The following is a 17,789-nucleotide window of genomic DNA, read 5'->3' on the forward strand; positions in this document are numbered from 1 at the left end:
ACACACACACACGGCGCCCCCGCAGAGTCGCACAATGCACACCCTGTACAGGCACACACGTACACATTTTCCCTCCCCAACCTCCTGCCTCCAGTGGGGACAGAGCCCAGTGCTAACACGCCCCCCCCCCCACACACACACACCCACCCAGACACCAGGAGAGTCTGCGCTACAGGAACCAACGCAGTGGACATCGCAATTGCCTGTACTCGATTTAGGCGTTGCGGAGTTGCAGAGAAGGGGAACCCGAGCGTCCCTGACTTCGGGTTTCTGCACGAAGTGGGAATGATAGTGTTATCTCGTGCTATGTCTGTCAAAGGCAAGAAGGAAAAGGGATTTATTTTAGGCTCTACAACGTGGTAGGTTCACCCTTCAGCCTTTGTTCTTAGAACAATTGTGTGAAGAAAGTATTGCTACCCCTGTTTTACAGATGAGAAAAGGGGCCCAATATATAGTTACTCGCTGTCATAAAATTGAAGCCAGTGCTTGGTATTGTTGAAGATTCAATCAAATTTTGTGATTGCCCTTCCTCTTAAATTTTGTACTTGTGGAAACATTGGATCAGGTTTTTAAATATGCTCAAGTCAAAAGTGGTTTTTAATATGCTGACATTAACAAAGTTGTTTTTTTTTAAATGAAATTAATACTACCCCATGGGAATGTCGTGATACACAACGTAGGAAAAAGTTATTTGTAAATTGTGGACCACTATACAAACGTGTGAGACTTCATGTTCTTGAATGGAGGTGTAGGTTAGGAAGAGAAATAGCGTTTAAGTTTCCTACAATTTGCACATTAGCTAAAAGTACTTTCCGAGGTCCAGGAAAATTGTTACTGTAAAAACCAAAGCCGGCATGCCCCTTCAGAAAGTCATGAAGGTGGACAAGTAATAGACAGGCTCTCCCTCCCTGACCTTCCAATGCTTTCTCTACCATCTGTTTTCCACTAAATTGAGGTACCACCTGTTTTCAGGCCAGTTAAGAACTCTTGGAAAGATGGCAACTGAAACTTTAATAGAAGATTTTTATAGTTTAACATTCATTCTTTGATTTGACCCTCACAGCAGCTCAGTGAAGCAATTATTAAGATTTCCCCCTACTAAGAATGAGAAAAACACAGATATTCAAGAACTTACTCAATTTCACAAAGCTAGGAGTTGAAAGGGACTGGCCTTTATAACCCCAGGTCTTCTGACTTTAAAGTGTCATGTCAAGGTGACAGGTAATTGAGTAGATATGGAAAGACAAAGTGCTTATAAAACTGATCCTGACCATAATAAGTAGCATGTGAGTCAATTATTATAACTGATAATTGTGCTTACTAAGTGCCAGTACTGTTCCAAGCATTTCACATATTCATTTAGTCCTTGAAACAACTTTATGAGGTTGTTTCAAGAACTATTCCCTAGAAACTATTCAATAGAAACTATTTCCTAATTACAAATTGAGTCATAGGAAGGAAGTTAAATAGCTTGCCTAAAGTCACACATTATACGTAAATGGTAAAGCCAGTATTTAAACCAAAGCCCCTTGGTCTAGAGTCTACTCTAGACCAGTGGTTCTCAAACTTTAATGTTCATTAAGAACTGTTTGAAGATCTTGTTAAAAAGCAAATTTAGATTAAGTCTGGATAGGGCCTAAGATTCTATATTTCTAACAAGCTTTCAAGTGATGTTGATTTTCTGGCATCAACTACCTCTAATGTACCACATCCTCCTTTCTTCCTAGCCATATCTGTCATTTGTAGTCAGAAGCTGCCTTCTACTTGCTGCCTCTGACTGCTCCATATTCCCAGATGTTCCCAACATTAAATTCTCTTCATTAAGGATCAGACTCAAACTTTACCCTGAGGAAGCTTATCCTGCCCCTACCTTTACCTCTAGGATGAGACAAGCATTCTCACCTCTTACTACACATCATATTACAGAGCTCAGAACACTGAATTCTGGTTGTTTGAAAATCATCCTGACCAGACAATGAGCCCTTATAATGGTCATTGAAAAAATCTTCCTGACTAGACAATGAGGTTTTAAGGAGAGAAGCCAGGTCTTTGTACTCTAGTGGCTAGCACATAAAAATAATAGCTAATTCTTATCCAGAGTTTTCTCTATTTTAACTGTTATTACATACATTAACTTGTTTAATCGCCACATTAGCTTTATGAGGTAACAGTATTATTCCCATTTTATGGATGAAGAAACTAAGGCACAAAGAGGTTAAGTAGTTTGCCCAAAATAAACTAGTAAGTAGCAGAGCCATGATTTCAGATGAAGGCACTTTGACTTCAGGAAATGTGTGGTGAATAAAATGAAAGCCACCCTCTACTTCCAAAGAAAAAAAACTAAGACTTATTATCCTATTAGACATAACTACCTCTAGTCTGGGAAAGTTTATTAGAGCATAGTACCTCTCTCAAACTTTATTACTCTATTGAGTAAGCAGGTTTCTTGAAACAAACTTCAAGATGTGTACCATTTACCATTCTAATTTTGTAGTACTATATTAGAGAAAGTAGATTTCACCATTGTCATGAAAATATCTGTTAAGGTTCTATCATATTGTACAGGTAGACAAATTTGAAATGGATAAGACCTTAGAGATTCATTTTCTAAATGAAGAAAACTGAGTTCCAAAGAAGTCAAATGAGTTAACTGGGACTGAAAACCAATGCTTTTGACTCATAGGCTGCTGCTTGTTCCACTGTACCACATTGCCCTTAGATTCTTACCTTCAGAAAGTGTTATTACCATACTGGTATAGCCAAGGTGTGTACTAAAAATAGGAATAGCAAGACCAAAAAACAAGTAGAATATCAAATAAATCAAGATGAGTGGATTTGGGGGATAGGAAAGAGAATGAAAGTAAAACCGGATAACTGGCAATCACATACCTAAGCTCAATGGAAGATCAGAAGTGCTAGAAGAACTTCGGAAAGGGGGTGAAAGATCTGGCCACTGCTTTTACTCCTTTCCCTCACTGTCTATTAAATTCTGTAGTCTCTACTTCCTAAACAGCTGACCCCATTGTTTTGGTGGGCTGATGATGAGGCCTCATTACCTGTGTGGAATGGACCTTTTTTACCAACCCTTTTCTTCCAAAGGAACCTCTGTGCACTCCTTGCCCAGTACATCCACTGTACCGCCCATGCTGTCAGGATGAGCTTTCTAAGGTTTAAAGCTCAACATGTCAGTCTCCTGTGTAAAACTTTCTGGTGGCTCCCAGTTGCCAACAATAAAGTTCCAGCTTATTTTTTTTTATAAGCAAACCCATGCAAATGCAAAGAAACTTCCTTACACAGCTAACCTTCTCTTAGAGCACTTCTGTCCTCTCTTTATCTTGTCTAAAATCTGACATTTTCCTTAAGTTCACTGCTTCCCTTGAAGCTCTTCATATAGAGTTCTCCCTTATCCCTACATCTTCAGTATCTTAAACCACCAAGTAAAGGCTGGCATTCTCCTAACTTGTCACTACAACTTTCAGACTAACTACCCCTACATTGAGGCTTTCACCATCAAGCCATGCAAACTTCATTCCACTCTCATTCCATTACTCTAGGGATAAAAGAATTTTAGGATGAAGATTTTTAACAGTCTGCTATTAGCAGCTTAGGTTGCTCCCTTGTCCACTCTGCCTTTGTACTCACAAGAGAGGTAGGTATACAAACCTTTCCCAAGCACTGCCACTCGAGCACCCACTTCTGTGACTATATCCTGTATTTTGTTCTCCAGAACTGTTCTACCTCTGAAACCGGTAACCAAGGTATTCTACATTCTAAACAAAACTTTTTTTTTAAATTCCAGATCTCTTATTCCTTTATCCTCACCAAACCTGCTCTTCAACTTCAGTGAAATCTGCCTGCGGTTTACAGCCTCACTTCCAAGTCTGTTCTCTGGCTTTATTTTGGACTCAATCTTATCAGCACTTCTAAGTTCATTCAACCACCACTGTCCTTCACATAGATCTTAAAACAGCCCAAAACCTTGAATCAGATCTCCCCTACATCCCTTCCCATGTTGATATATCTATTAACTATTAGTGCATAATTATCCCAAATCATAGTGACTTAAAAGAATAATTTTAAAAATTTTATTTCATACAGTATTTGCAGTTTCTATGGGAATCGAGAGTGGCTTAGTTGAGTCATCTGGCTTAGAATCTCTTAAGAGATTGCAGTCATGATGTCAGCTGCAGTCTGAAGGCTGACTGGAGATGGAGGATCAGCTTCCAAGGTAGCTCACGCACATGGTTAGCAAGTTAGGCAAGAGGTCTGTTTCCTACTGTGTAGATCTCTCTATAAGACTATCTGAGCATCTTCACTAGGACATGGTAGCTGGCTTTCCTCAAAGCAAGTCTGTGTGTGTGTACACAAAATCAGGTTTTATATTTGTGTGTCTAAAAAGCAATAAATCTAGAAAAACTTGATAGAAATTAGTTGAAATATTAGGTATAATTTTTTGAAGTCCCATTATAAAAAGGACACCTCATGTGCGTTATTTAAACCTCACAACATTCCCATGACATAGTAATTATTATTCCATTTTATAGTTGGGGAAACGAAAGTCTACAGAGAAAAATAATTTGTTTCATGTCATATATTACCAGAAGACTCTTCCCAAGAACCACAGATATTTTGGAGTTCTGGTTATATGGTTGCATGATAAACTGTTGCTGTGGCTTAAACAATTTTTTTTGCTCACGAATCTCCAATTTGGGTAGGGCTTAGTGGAGACAGTTCATCTCTACTCCAGGCACCAGCTGGGGCAGCTTAAAGGCTAAGATCTGGAATCATCTGAGGGCTTATTTATTCATATGACCGGCAGTTGATATTGGGTGTTGCCTGGAATCTTTGCTGGGATTATCAGTGGGAATATCTGTATGTAACATCTCCATGTAGCATGGCTTCCTTACAACATGTGGCCAGATTCCAAGGGCAAGTGACTAGAGAGAAAGAGACAAGAGGAACCTATATTATTTTTACAATCAAACTGTGGAAATCATAGCATTATTTTCTTCCATACTCTGGATTAGAACAGTCAAGCCCACCCAGGTTCAAGGGAAAGGGAAATAGATTCCATTTCCTGATGGAAGAGTGGTAGAGTTCTGAAAAATCATGGCACTAGAAATATTGCTGTGGCCATTTTTGGAAAACATCCACCACAGTCAGTCCTCTGTCCACAACTATACCCCTCTCACATTCAAAACACACTCATGCCCTAAAACCCCCAAGTCTCTTCTCGTTATGACAGTAGGCTTGGGCTGCTGAGAGGCTAAGAAGTTGCTGTCATACTGTGAGATTCCATTCATATGAAGTTCAAAAGCAGTCAAAAACTATAGTCATACGAGTCCGAATAGTAAAGACTTTTAGAGGAGTAACTGTTTGGATGGAGCATGTAGGACCTTACCAGGGTGCTATAAATGTACTATAATCTTGATCTGGGTAGAGATTAAGTGAAGAGACAGGCATATGTAAAAGTCTGTACATGTAAAATTTTGTCCTTTATGTAGGTTATACCTCAATAAAAAGTAAAAAGGCACTACAGTGGTGGATACATGTCACTGCATGTTTGTCAAAACCTATGGAATGTACAAGAGTGCACCCTAATGTAAACTATGGACTTTGGGTGATGATATTTCAGTGCAGGTTTATTCACTGTAACTAATGTACCACTTTGGTGTGGGATGTTGATAGTTTGTGTGTGTGGAGTGTTGGAGTGGTGGGGAGCAGGGGCATATGGGAACTTTCTACTCAGTTTTGCTGTGAACATAAAACTGCTCAAAAAACAAAGTTTATTAATTAAAAAAATAAGTAAAAAGGATTAAAACAAAAAAACTTATAATAGTTAAGGGTTTGTGTGTATGTGTGTGTATATGTGTGTGTAACAAATGATGAATAAATGAATGAATGAATGGTTTAAGGAACAATGGAAAATTTGGGTTCCCTTTACTTGAAAATAAGTCCTGGGGTAGTTCTAGCTTCAGGCATTACTGAATCCAGAGATTCAAATAGGGCCAGTCTTAGTTTTTCTCCAACCCTCAGCTCTGTCTTCTACTGTGTTGGCTTCATTCTCAGGTTTCATGTTTTGACTCTCAGCAGTTTCAGGCTTTTATTATCCTCCCTGCTTACAGCCTGAGCAGAAAAGAGCACATGCCACTTCTTCCAAAAGTCTTATCAATAGTCTTCTTGCTCTGTTGCTTTTGGCTCTATCTGGGTCACATACCCATCCCTGAACTATGGCCAGGGGAATGTATGGCCCCGATTTGCCAGGCCTGACCACATGTTGCTCTCTGGGAAACGGAAGGAAACGGGATAGGAATAAAGTCAATTATTCCCAAAGCACATAGAGTGGGTGTGAGGGTAGGCTTGATTTCCCTTAGGAAAATTAGTGTAATGTTAACAGAGGGAGGTGAAAGAATGCTGCACAGCAAAATCACAGATGCTAACTAAAATAAACTATGGCAATGTGTGATAAGAGTCATAAAAATGTTCATACTCTTTGATACAGGATTCCCATTAGTGAGAATAATCCAAAATATAGGAAAAGTTACATTGACAGGTTTTAATTTCAATGCTATCAAAAAATTGACAACCTAAATATCTTACAATAGGAGTATTTACATATTTCACACATCTCATCATGTAGTCATTTAAAATAAGAATTATAAATAACATCAAGGAATATGCTTCTGATAAGTGGAAAAAGTATATACATGTAAATATCCAGACAAAAAAATAATAATAATGGAAGAAAACATGCCAAAACAATGACATATTACAGTGGGAGAAGTGTAATGATTCTTTTTCCTTGATTTCCCAAGTTTTAGGCATTTAATTATTGTTATGACTTAATAACATATTTTGTAAAACTCCTCAGTATCTTGTTAAGAATACTTCATTCTCCTAAGTATGGAGTAGAGCCAAATAAAGAAACTGCTATATAAGTTAACTAATGAGTCTGGTTAAGGTAATTGAACCTCAGAGTTAGAACAACATTGGAGATAATCAGATTAACCCATCATTTTACCATCTGAGACCCAGAGAGGTGAAATAAGCTGTATACAGAACCAAGGGCAGGGCTGATTTTCAGGCTAAAATTGCCTACATTGATTTAACCAATCAATTAAGATTTGGATTTTTTTGAGATTGTTTTATTTCTTTGAAAACACATCCTTGAGTTCAAGTTGATATCCACCCTTCTATTACTAATTCAGATTAAAGCAGCTATTATTACTTTTGTTGGGCAAATGATGTTTTTAAAAGAATATTAAAACTAATATCATGGCTTTTTATGTCCTTCCTTTTCACATACTTGCACATCTTTCTTTGTAAGCAACTTAGTGAATAAATGCAGAGGAAGCCCAGATCTGGTTAAATTAAATGGACCAAAGTAAAGTCTTTTTACTTCTTTTGAGTATCAACCTCCTCATTCATTTAATGAAAGAGTGTCAGGTCCCATGCCAGGCCCTGGAAATAAGGAGAAGAATAAAGTACAACCATTTTCCTCCTGAAGCTCACAGTTGAGTGGAGAAGTTAGATACATGCAGATAGCTCTGTATACCATAGGAGAACCTAATACACAGAATGTTCATAAACGTGTTTAAAAAGTACTCTGGGATCAGGGAGAGAGGATATCTGTATCACAGAAGGCTTCATAGCAGAGGTAACATTTGGGCTGGGCCTCATAGGTTGAACAGGATTTGACCAGGCAGAGAAGTAAAGAGAGAGTATCAAAGGTATCACAGCAGAGGAAGTGGGAAAAGCAAAGTGGTGGAAGCAAAAAGAATGCATAGGATGGCAGGAAGCAAAATGAAAGATGTTGGACTCTTAGTGGTCCTAAGCTGGGAGTACTTATCTAAATAACTTGGGGAGCTCTATCAAATTTCAGAAGATTGTGATGTACACCCTTAGCTAAAAACTATAGATGGCCGCTGAGATCTTGATTGTACCCTAAAAGTTTCTGGCTTTGTGATTACCACAGTACCTCACAAGAGAGCACCAGACCTAATAACACAAGTTATTGCCATCTAATCCACATTGAGTCCTAAGTGGCAAAAATACTGTCTGTGTTCTGGAAGGTGATTTGACACTGATTAATGATTTGATCATTAGAAAGTCAAAGGGAATTGCAAATGAAAATGGAAATACATAACCTTACACATTGAGTTTTCTCTAGTTCATTGAGGAAAAAAAACTTTTTTAGGTTCACCCAAATGCTAAGTCACCTCAGGTGAGAAACTGATGATAATCAGTAATTATCACAGGTGAGATCCAAGATATTTCATAAAGATGGAAATAATAATCTTGTCAGAAATAAAAATCAGCTATCATGAGGGGGTGGGGAACTATAAATCCACACATAATATCCAGCTTGTCTTCACCTCAGAGAGTTTCCAGCTGTTTATAACGTTCTGCTGTACTTTGCCAGAGATGAAATGCATTTTTAAAAACTCTGCTCCAGCTTGCTGAATGAAAGGCTTGGAGACGTATTCTCTTTCAAGACTTGTTAAACACTTGTGAAGTCTGCAGAGAAATGGTAGAAGGTGTCCACTTTCTTGTCAGTTCCAATGAGGATCTTTTTGTTGCAATGCTAGGGTTGATCATTATTTTCTAGGTGAGCTAGTGGAAGACCAGGTCAGGTTTCTCTTGGGTTGAAAGGGCCCTTGATGAGATGCTATGGGCTTTAAACTTATCTAACACCAAAGCCAGCAGTTCAAATTCAAGCCTTGCTAAAGGCAGAGGCAATAAAGGAACACACACTTATGGAGAGCCCAGGGAATATATGTGTTGAGAAATGATTGTGAGAAGGAAACAATCCAAACAACACTTGTATGAATATGCACACGTGTGTATGCGTGCATGCGTGTGCACGCACACACACACACACACTGAGCTAAAGTGTACAAGACAATCAGTAGTGACAGCCGTTATCTCACCAGATTCTAATTAGATTGGAGACTCCTTGAGAGCAAGGACTGAGGTTTTTGAGCTCTGAGTCCCCAGCACTGTTGAGTGAATTACTGAATGGCATGTTGAACCAGAGACGACAGTGGTGTGGGCGTGTGGACATGTCCTTTCACAATCATCCCAGACTGCCTAAAATGCCAGAGATAGGCAGTGCACCTTCACGCCCCGCCCTGGGGCTGTTCTCCCATTCTTCTGCCTGGAATGCTTTTACCCCGTCCTTTCTTCCACTCCCTTGCCTTTTGAAGTCTCAAAATTTTTCTCATTCTTTATAGTCTATCTCAAATGTCTTTTTAAAATAATTCTTCAAGCACACATAGGAACAGGGCATGTTCTCGGAAGTCAGAGAGATCTGGGTTTGAATCCCAGTTCTACTGCTTTCGAATTCTCGAACAAGTTACCTCACTTCTTTGTGCCTCAGTTTCCTCCAGATGGGTTTTGGGGAAGATTTAATGTGATAAAATATGTACAATACTTGCCTCAGTGACCAGCACAGGATAGATGATCAGAGAGTTAACTGTTAGCTCTCTCCCCTGGTTAATCTTCCTCTGTGAAATCTAGCTTCATGCTTAATAAATGTTAGCTCCCTCTGCCTATACATTCTTTAACACTTCTCTTAGATGTCTTTCCCCCAGCCTGCCACTCCCTTAACAAGTATAATTTCTCCCTCCTCTGTTCCATGGTGCTTTGTTTATGCCTCTTTTCCAGCACTTATTAATGTCTGACTTGTGCTATAACTCATTGTTTCCCATCCTTTTCGGCCGAAAATACTTCAAGGGCAGTATCTCCAGCAATTAGCATAGGGACTGGTTTAGAACAGACATTCCATAAACGGTTGTCTAATTGAAACAACATTTAATCCAGCTTTCCAGGAGGCAGAGTGAATATGTAACATGTCTTCTCCCAACAAGTACTGAATGGTCTAAGGAGCAAGGAGGAAATTCTCTGGCAATTAAGTGGTTCAAAGTTGATTGCTGTCCATCCAGCCCAAGTGAGCAGAGCCTCTACTTCCAGATGTCTTTTTTTTTCTTCCACTTCTAACCCAGCCTGCCAGAGGAGCATTCCCTAAAGGGTAACCCAATATATCTTTTTTTGGCTGATCTGATTAGAGCGTGAAATACTTTCTTTGGAGAAAATGCACAAGAATGGGTTTTTCTCTGTTTTTGCACAAGAATGAGACAGAGGTGAGGGAGAGAGAGGAAAATTAAAGCCAGAGGAAAATCTATTATACCCCAGGAGATGAAGAACACATGTAGCCAACACAACAGATACTGTCCTGAGTCAAAACTTCAGAGCTTGAGCCATGAAGGATTCCATACCCTTGCACTGATCCCAGGAAAAGAATTAAACAGATGCAAACAAAACAAACAACAAAAAAAAAACCCTCACCTCTTCCCCAGAAGCTATTCTTTGCAGTGATACCTGTACCAATAAAGAAGTGAAAGCAATGTAAAAATACAATGCAATTCAACAAATGTTTACTGAACTACTAAGTGCAGAGGCTCTGGAGTTATGGAGATACTGGTGCAGCTGACTTCTAACCTTAGTCTATTCTTCTATCCACTCGATGATTTTCAGCACAGTATTTCAGCCAGTGTTCAACTAAAGAAGAAGAGCTATTCTGAGTTTTGGGATAAGGGATTTACTATAACAATTCGTCTTAAACAGTTATGGGAGGAGCTGAGACAGTTCAGCTCTGAGAGTGAAGAGGACCGAGATCTGTGAAGTCACCAAGCAGTAAATCTCTGAGGAAACTAAGCACACCAGCTGCTGTGAAGGGGTAGCTGAGGGAAAAGTCTACAGAAGTCTGTGGGTCCATAGTTAACTGTCTGATGGTGGGCTTGGAGTTACTATTGGCCAAGAGAGTCAGCAGTTGGGAAGAGCTGGATGTGGTGTAGAGAGCGAAGACAAGCTGGAATCTACCGGCATCTGCCATATCTGTTGTTGCTGTAACTAACCCCCATGATCTCCAGAGAGCAATGGCTGCTGATTCACTTCTGCTTCTCAAATCTCAAGCAATTATTGTTTTGACCAGCTTTAATCTAGAACCATACATTTGCAGTTTAACCAAGCTGACACAAATTTTCTTCATCACCATAAAGTTGTCTCTATCTTCTTCCAATTTTCTACAATGGAAAGAGTGGGCTTTTCTGAGGGGCCTGGGTTCTCATCCTGGTTCTGCTCCTCTCTAGCTTTATGACCTCAGATAAATTACCATTTCTGGGCCTTATTTGATCAGGAGCCCTTCCTCTGTGCTATCATAGCCCCCTGTGCTTCTTTCTGTTGTGAGATTTATTTCATTTCCCTGTCATTATTTATTTATGTGTCCATTTCCTCCATCAGACCATAAGCTTAAGCACAGGGATCATATCTGGTTCCTCTCTGTAATTATGGTGCCTAACAGTATCTGGCACAGAATAGATGCCCAATAGATGTTTGCTGAAAGAATGAACCCCTGAAAGAAACTCATCAATCTCAGCACTCTGTGAAAATAGGCTGCAGACACCCTTACCTCTTACATAGCTTCTATTTTAATCCACTTCACTTACTAACCTGTTTTAATTATCCTGATTTCTGATTCCTGGGCTTGTCTGTGTATCACCTGCTACTACCTCTTAGATATATTACTTGAAATGTTCAGGCCTCTGGTTCTATCTCGTTTGAATTTTCCTTTTCCCCTCTGATGAAACTATTTTCACTTTCTTTGTATATTTTTCACTCTCTATCCTAGGTTCCCGGGTCAGAGAGACGATGAAAGTATCCCCCTCAGAGAGTTCTCAGGCTATTGTCCAACATCAAGGAAACTAGAAATTCCAGGACAGTATGGTAGGAGGTCTGCCTGAAATATGTTCAGAGTACTGTGGGAGCATAGAAAGAATGAACAGCACCTAATCTTACAAAAAAGAGGGAGGCTTTCAGAAGGAAGTACAAAGAAAAGGGAAGCTTTCAAAAGAAAGTATAAGTTGATCTGAGTCTTAAGAAATTGCTTAAAAGATTTCCAGGCAGAGAAAGGAGGATGTGGATTACAGACAGATACCAGTAATGCAGAGGTGCAAAGACAGGAAAAATCAGAGTCTGGGGGACCACAGGTAGGCACGTGTGTTGCGAAGACCATGGAAGCACGGTTGGGAAGTGGAGGGAGATGAGCAAAAGTCAGGTCATAAATGGCTTGAGTTCCAAGCTAAGGAGCTCAGATCTGACACTGTAGGACAGAGATAATAAATTGTTAGGATGATTTGGCCCAAAGATGTGTTTTCTTTGTCTCACAAAATTTTCTTTTTAAATTGTTTGGCCAACATTAAAAATTGAGAGGTTTTGTACAAAATTCTAGATCTCCAGCCTTTGAATAAAAATCAGAAGACCCAGCCACACTAGGCTGTCATTCCCACGTGAGCTAAGTGTTGTTTGTCCTCAGATGTCATATGTATTTTGTAACTTGCTCATCTCCACTACATCCTTTTGTCATCACGCTTGCAACTCTTGTTTTTCTTTAAGGGGAGAAATATTTCTTAGTATCTGTGCCTCTGTGAAAAGTGGAGAAATGGAGGTTAGGCCACAAGAGCTAGGCATTCCAAAAAATGGAGAATATCAACCAGTGTATCTGTTGGAAGACTGCGACTTTCTCTTAAACCCATCCCCTTGCCCCGTTTATGTTACCTGCAGGGTTCTCCATATAAAGAGTGATGACTTCATGGGGCTGCCTGATTTTTCATAAAACCTTATGGCAATGTTCACAGACCATCAAGAAGGAATGAGCCAGGAGTGCTAGTCTTAAAGAAGGTGTAGGAAATGTGTACATGTCTGGCCAGAGCTTGTCAGAGCCAATACTGACTCTCAGAGCCTCACATAGGTGATGAATTAAGTTGAAAGGAATTGAGAGGAGGACTCAGGAAAGGGTTTGTCCGTGGCCCAAAGGCAGCTGATGGCAGGAGTTCTCTGTAGCCAGTGACAGCATGGAGGAAATGCAGTGCAACCCCCCACTTTCCAGATCCAGGGCCAAAAGACCTAGTTGTCCCAGAAATCATGCAGAACTGGCCAAGCTTTTCAATAAGACTGTTACTATATCCTTTCAGAAACCCCCTGATCCTCACATCCTAGGACTGCACTGCACTTCCAAGTATCTAAGTCCTCCAGCCCTTCCAGACCCTGAAACTCCCGCTCTGAGCTCCTTGCAGCTGGCTGAGAAGAGGCTGCCTTGGGCTCCTTCAGGGCCTCCTGTCTTCTGTGATGATTCTCTGCAGCTCAGCTCTGGAAGTCTTACCTCCTTTCCCTGTGTAATTGATCCCAGTCCTCTGGCTCTGTCAGCACCTCTGCTGTGTGCCTCATGACGTGTGTGAGCCTCGAGTCGGGCAGGAACCCTCAGAGTTTCTTCCTGGGACATGGAAGTTGCCTTTCTGTAGTAAGCCAGTCACCTGGGCTCTGCTAGTTGGAAAGCAGTGCCTTTATTAGGTTCTCAAGGAGAAGGGATCCTCCAAGTCTTCAAACTGATCTCCCCACTCTCAATCTTTTCCCATGTCTATTCTGCTTGTACCTGCTGAATTAAAATACAGGAAAGCATAATGTTAAGTATGTCATGTTTTTGATCAAAAGCCTCATTGGCTTCTCATTTCCTACCAAATTCAAATAAAATCATCTTCCCTGGTATGTTGGACCTTACCCAGGATGACCCCAAATGCCTTTTCTAGGCTTATTTCCCACCATAAACACCGAATACTCCAGATACTTGCAATTCTCTGCAGACAGAATTTTCTTGTCTGTCTTGGTTCTTCTCTTCCTTTCTCCCTGCCCATTCTCAAAGCCTACTCAGTCTACAAATCTCATCTCAAATCTACCTTCAATGTCCCTAACCATTCCAGTCACGTCATCTCTTCTTGCTTGAGGTTCCTGCTACATGCTCTGTTTTCCTTATTAAATCCTGGGCACTGTCTCCTCCTGATTGTAATTATGTGGCCCCATGTCTTGGCCTTCTTGCTAGACTGAGCTTAGACAACTGGGATGAGTGTGTTCATTAGTATCACTGTGTCCCAGACAGAGTCTTGTGAAAGCAAGATGCTCAGAAATATTCATTTGAGGTGACTGCGTTTCTGTGTTTCTACTGCCATATTTTTTTGTCAGATTCAGAAAAAAAGCCTTTCTGGTATCTCTCATGTAATCCTAGACTCTTCATCAAGGAATGGATCTTAGCTGTCATTTTTGTCTAATCCCACATTTGATGATAGGAATCTCTTCCTGACACCCCATGTAATTTCCCAGTGGGGTGGTTGGAAAAGTGGTTAGGCCCATCCAGTTGGGACTAAATACCTGGAGTGAGACAGGAATTTCATGTACACAAGCACCAGAGTTAGTCTAGTTGTGTCTCATTAAAGGCCAGGCTGTCCCATTCAATAGATGTTCCCAAGCCCGAGTAGCAGGAAAGGCCCAGTCCACTGGTAAAAGGGGACAAAGGCCAAGCCACCTTGTGTATCTGGGTCCCTCTTACCCATAATCATTCTGCCCTGTATCTTGTGGTTGCTCCTCCAAATCCTAATAGGGGCCATCTTACCTTAAGTACCAAACATTAAAGCCTCAAGTTTCTGGGAATTTCACCCCAGAATTTGGGAGGCAATGAAATGTGTAAGAAAGCACATGGTCTTTTGGAGCTAGCCAGACTAGGTTCGATTTTCATTGTTTTGCTTAGTATGGTGTGGTTAAGAAATCTGGCTCTGGAGTTAAGCAGAACTAGGTTCAAATACTATTCTGCCATTTCCTAGCTCTGTGACTTTGGACAAATTACTTAACTTCTCTGAGCCTTCATTTTCTAATATGTAAAACAGGGACAATAATATCACCCTCATTGGTTTTTGGTGACAATTAAGTGAGAAAGTATAGTATCGGAATGTCTTTAGCTGCAAGAAACAAACAAAATCAAAATGACTGAAACAATAAGAAAAATTTATTTCACATAACAAGAAGTGCAGAGGTAGGGGAGTTTCAGGATTGGTTAATTTATCAAGGACCCAGGTTCTTTTTATATTTACACTCTTCCAACCTCAGCTCATAGGCTTCCTAGATTGGCTTTCCTTGTGATCATAAGATGGCTGCCATAGTTTCAGGCATCAAATTGAGACACTATAATATGCAGCAGCAGAAGAGGGTCATCTTTTTCTTTCGTGCATGTGTGTGTGTGTGTGTGTGTGTGTGTGTGTGTGTGTTTAAATGAGTCAACCTCCATCAGGTGTTCTCACAGAAATCTCTGTCTCTCCCCTCAAAGCCTTTGCAATATGCTACTTCCTCACTGAGGCCCTTTCCCACATCTTTGGCCGGAGGTGGGTCACAGGCCTGCCTTTAATCTAGTCACTGACAAAAGGGATGAGGATTACCATGATTGGCTGGGCCAGTTATACTAAATATAAAGTCTTTTTTCCTAAAGGATGGATATCTGAACAAAATTAGGATTCTGTGAACAGAGAAGGAGTGGAGTGGGATGCTTGTTGGGTAGGTAACCAACAATGTCTATTACAACATGAAATCTGGAACATGGTAAGCCTTAAATATGTGTTAGCTATTGTTGTTTTTAACTCTTTCTAACTTATTCAAGTCACATAACTCCTTGAGTATCAATTTCCTTATCTGTAAAATGGGAATAGGATTATCTGATCTATTGGATGGTTATAAAATTAAATGAGATGACACATATAAATCTTTGGTGCTTAGTAAATGATAACTATTTGTTATAGTTGCATGTAGTTGTTGCCAGAGTACTTGGGTAGCAGGCTAAGGTCTCTAATAAAAGTTCTTAAGAGTTGACTTCAGCTGGAAAGTTTTGAAAGCAGGACTAGAAACAGCTTGTGCTTAAAATTCTACAGTTGTGATTGTGTGTATTAATTTGCCCAACCTGAATCCTTTAGGAACAGTTGCCCCGGCCCTCCGCCCCGCCCCGGCCCGCCCCCGCCCAAGTAGTTCTCCTTTTGTGTCAGGAGATCCAGTAAGACAATGATTCCTGCTAGGGGGTCCACTGCCCTGGTGCTCTTGCCCCTAGAGGGCATTAGAGGCAATCACATCTGCCCTACTGAAGGATTAGATGGCCTAAAACCAACAACCAATCCACCACCAAGAGTAGATCTCATTTCTTGGCCTTTGAGTCCTCAGCTTAGGATGAGAGCTTGATGGGTAGGAACTGTCTTCTGTCTCCTTTGCTCCTCCATAGCACCCAGGACTATCGTTGTGTCAACCAGGTTCCCATCCCAGCTCTACCACTTACACTGATGGACCTTATAGTAGCGTGACCTTGGGCAAAGCTATTTACCACTTTTTGAATGTCATTTTCCTCAACTGTAGAAGAGGGGTAACAATATAATATCCACTTCATAGAGTTATGGTAAAGATGAAACTAGAGGATGGCTATACATCATACTTGTCAAACTGAGTGAGCCTTAACAAAGGGTGGCTGAGTTCTTATAAGTATTCAATAACTACTTGTGATTGATTATAGAGGGTTAATCCCTGCACATATGTGCTTGAAGCATTCGAAGACAGTGATAATTAACATAGGTTCAGTGTTTACACATATACAAACTAAGTTTTCCACAGAGATAGAAATTAGTTTTCTCCTAATTTTTACACATGATGATACCAAAGCTCAGAAAATAAGAACTTCGTCTGGGTCACACAGTAAATTAGTGGCAGAGCAGAGATTTTGAACCCATGTATCTCTGATACCAAAGCCTCATACTCTTCCACAGACCCATTTTTCTCTCTTAATCTTCTCATTTAACTTTCTCTCTGAAGGCAGAGACCCTCTGACCACACCTCTCACATGTCTGCATTGTGGTCTGTCCAGCCTCTGAGTTCCTAGAGCAGTTGCTTGAACCTCTCATTGGTTAACACTTTTGAGTATATCCAGTTAGCCGAGCCATAAGCCTGGATTCAGCCTTTAGCCTTTCCTTTCCCACATTCCTCATGTCTAACAGGTTGCTAAGGTCTGTCAATTTTACCTTTCAAAAAACCCTCAAATTGTTACATACTTTCTTCTTCCCATTACCACCACCCTGTTTCAAGCCTCCAACATCACCTACTTGGAGTAATGCAACAGTCTGTCACCATGTCATCCTCCAGACGGGCATTTCTGACAGAGAAAGCTAACCATGTCACTCATGCACTTAAAACTCTTCCAGAACAGGTGGCTCTATTTATTTGTGCAGCTTCATCTTTTGTCATCTTTCTCTGAAATTCTGGTCACATGGAATGACCTGCTGTTCCTGAGCAGACCACACTGTCACTACCCACCAAGCCTTTGCATGTGCTACATCTTCCGCCAGGATTAATACCAACCTCACTCCCATCTTTGCTGCAAAATCTCTCTTTATACTTCTGGATGAAGTTCAGAAAAGCATCTTCCCTTTTTCTACCTCTTATCCACAGCTCAAGTGATCCTGAAGCACTTTGCACTTATTTTCATCAGTGTCAATCTCCCTGGATTGGCACTGTCTTTTACTTCTCTGTCTTTATCATTAGATTATGAGACCATGAGTTGAGGGCAGGGTTCCCCAAATTATTCATTGTTCCACCCTCAGATGAGTAGTGCTGAACTGTTATTACTGCATTGAAGCTTTATCAGTGAAGAGCACCCTGAAGTTTCCAAAGAAGTTGCCATGGGTATTGTTTGGAGCCCCAAATAGCACCACAAAACCATTTACCCTTCGTCCCTCTTCGTCCCCTGAATCCCATGCACAACAAAATAGCACGATGACTTACTTCCTTGGGAGACTTCCAGCAGTTACAGTATTTCAGTAAACAAATAATAAAAGTACGGAACAAGTGAAAGAGGGAAATGTAGGCCCCCAATTGGAGTT

The 17,789-nt window shown here is 40.5% G+C and overlaps 1 long non-coding RNA gene across 3 annotated transcripts in view; it reads right to left on the reverse strand.

The window, feature by feature from the left end:
- Positions 1 to 4,070: 4,070 nt before the first annotated feature.
- Positions 4,071 to 17,789, reverse strand: part of LOC105297625 — a 47,817-nt gene continuing 34,098 nt past the window's right edge. For 2 of the 3 annotated variants that reach the window (XR_896369.2, XR_002782345.1), the window contains 2 exons: positions 13,220 to 13,489; positions 4,071 to 4,937 (listed from right to left, as the gene is read on the reverse strand). This is a non-coding gene — a long non-coding RNA (uncharacterized LOC105297625). Of the gene's footprint in view, positions 4,938 to 10,347; positions 10,381 to 13,219; positions 13,490 to 17,789 lie in introns of all 3 variants that reach the window. The other variant, XR_002782346.1, reaches the window with a different exon arrangement.

This window comes from Pteropus vampyrus, unplaced genomic scaffold (assembly GCF_000151845.1).
Source record: "Pteropus vampyrus isolate Shadow unplaced genomic scaffold, Pvam_2.0 Scaffold141, whole genome shotgun sequence".
Classification (NCBI taxonomy): domain Eukaryota; kingdom Metazoa; phylum Chordata; class Mammalia; order Chiroptera; family Pteropodidae; genus Pteropus; species Pteropus vampyrus.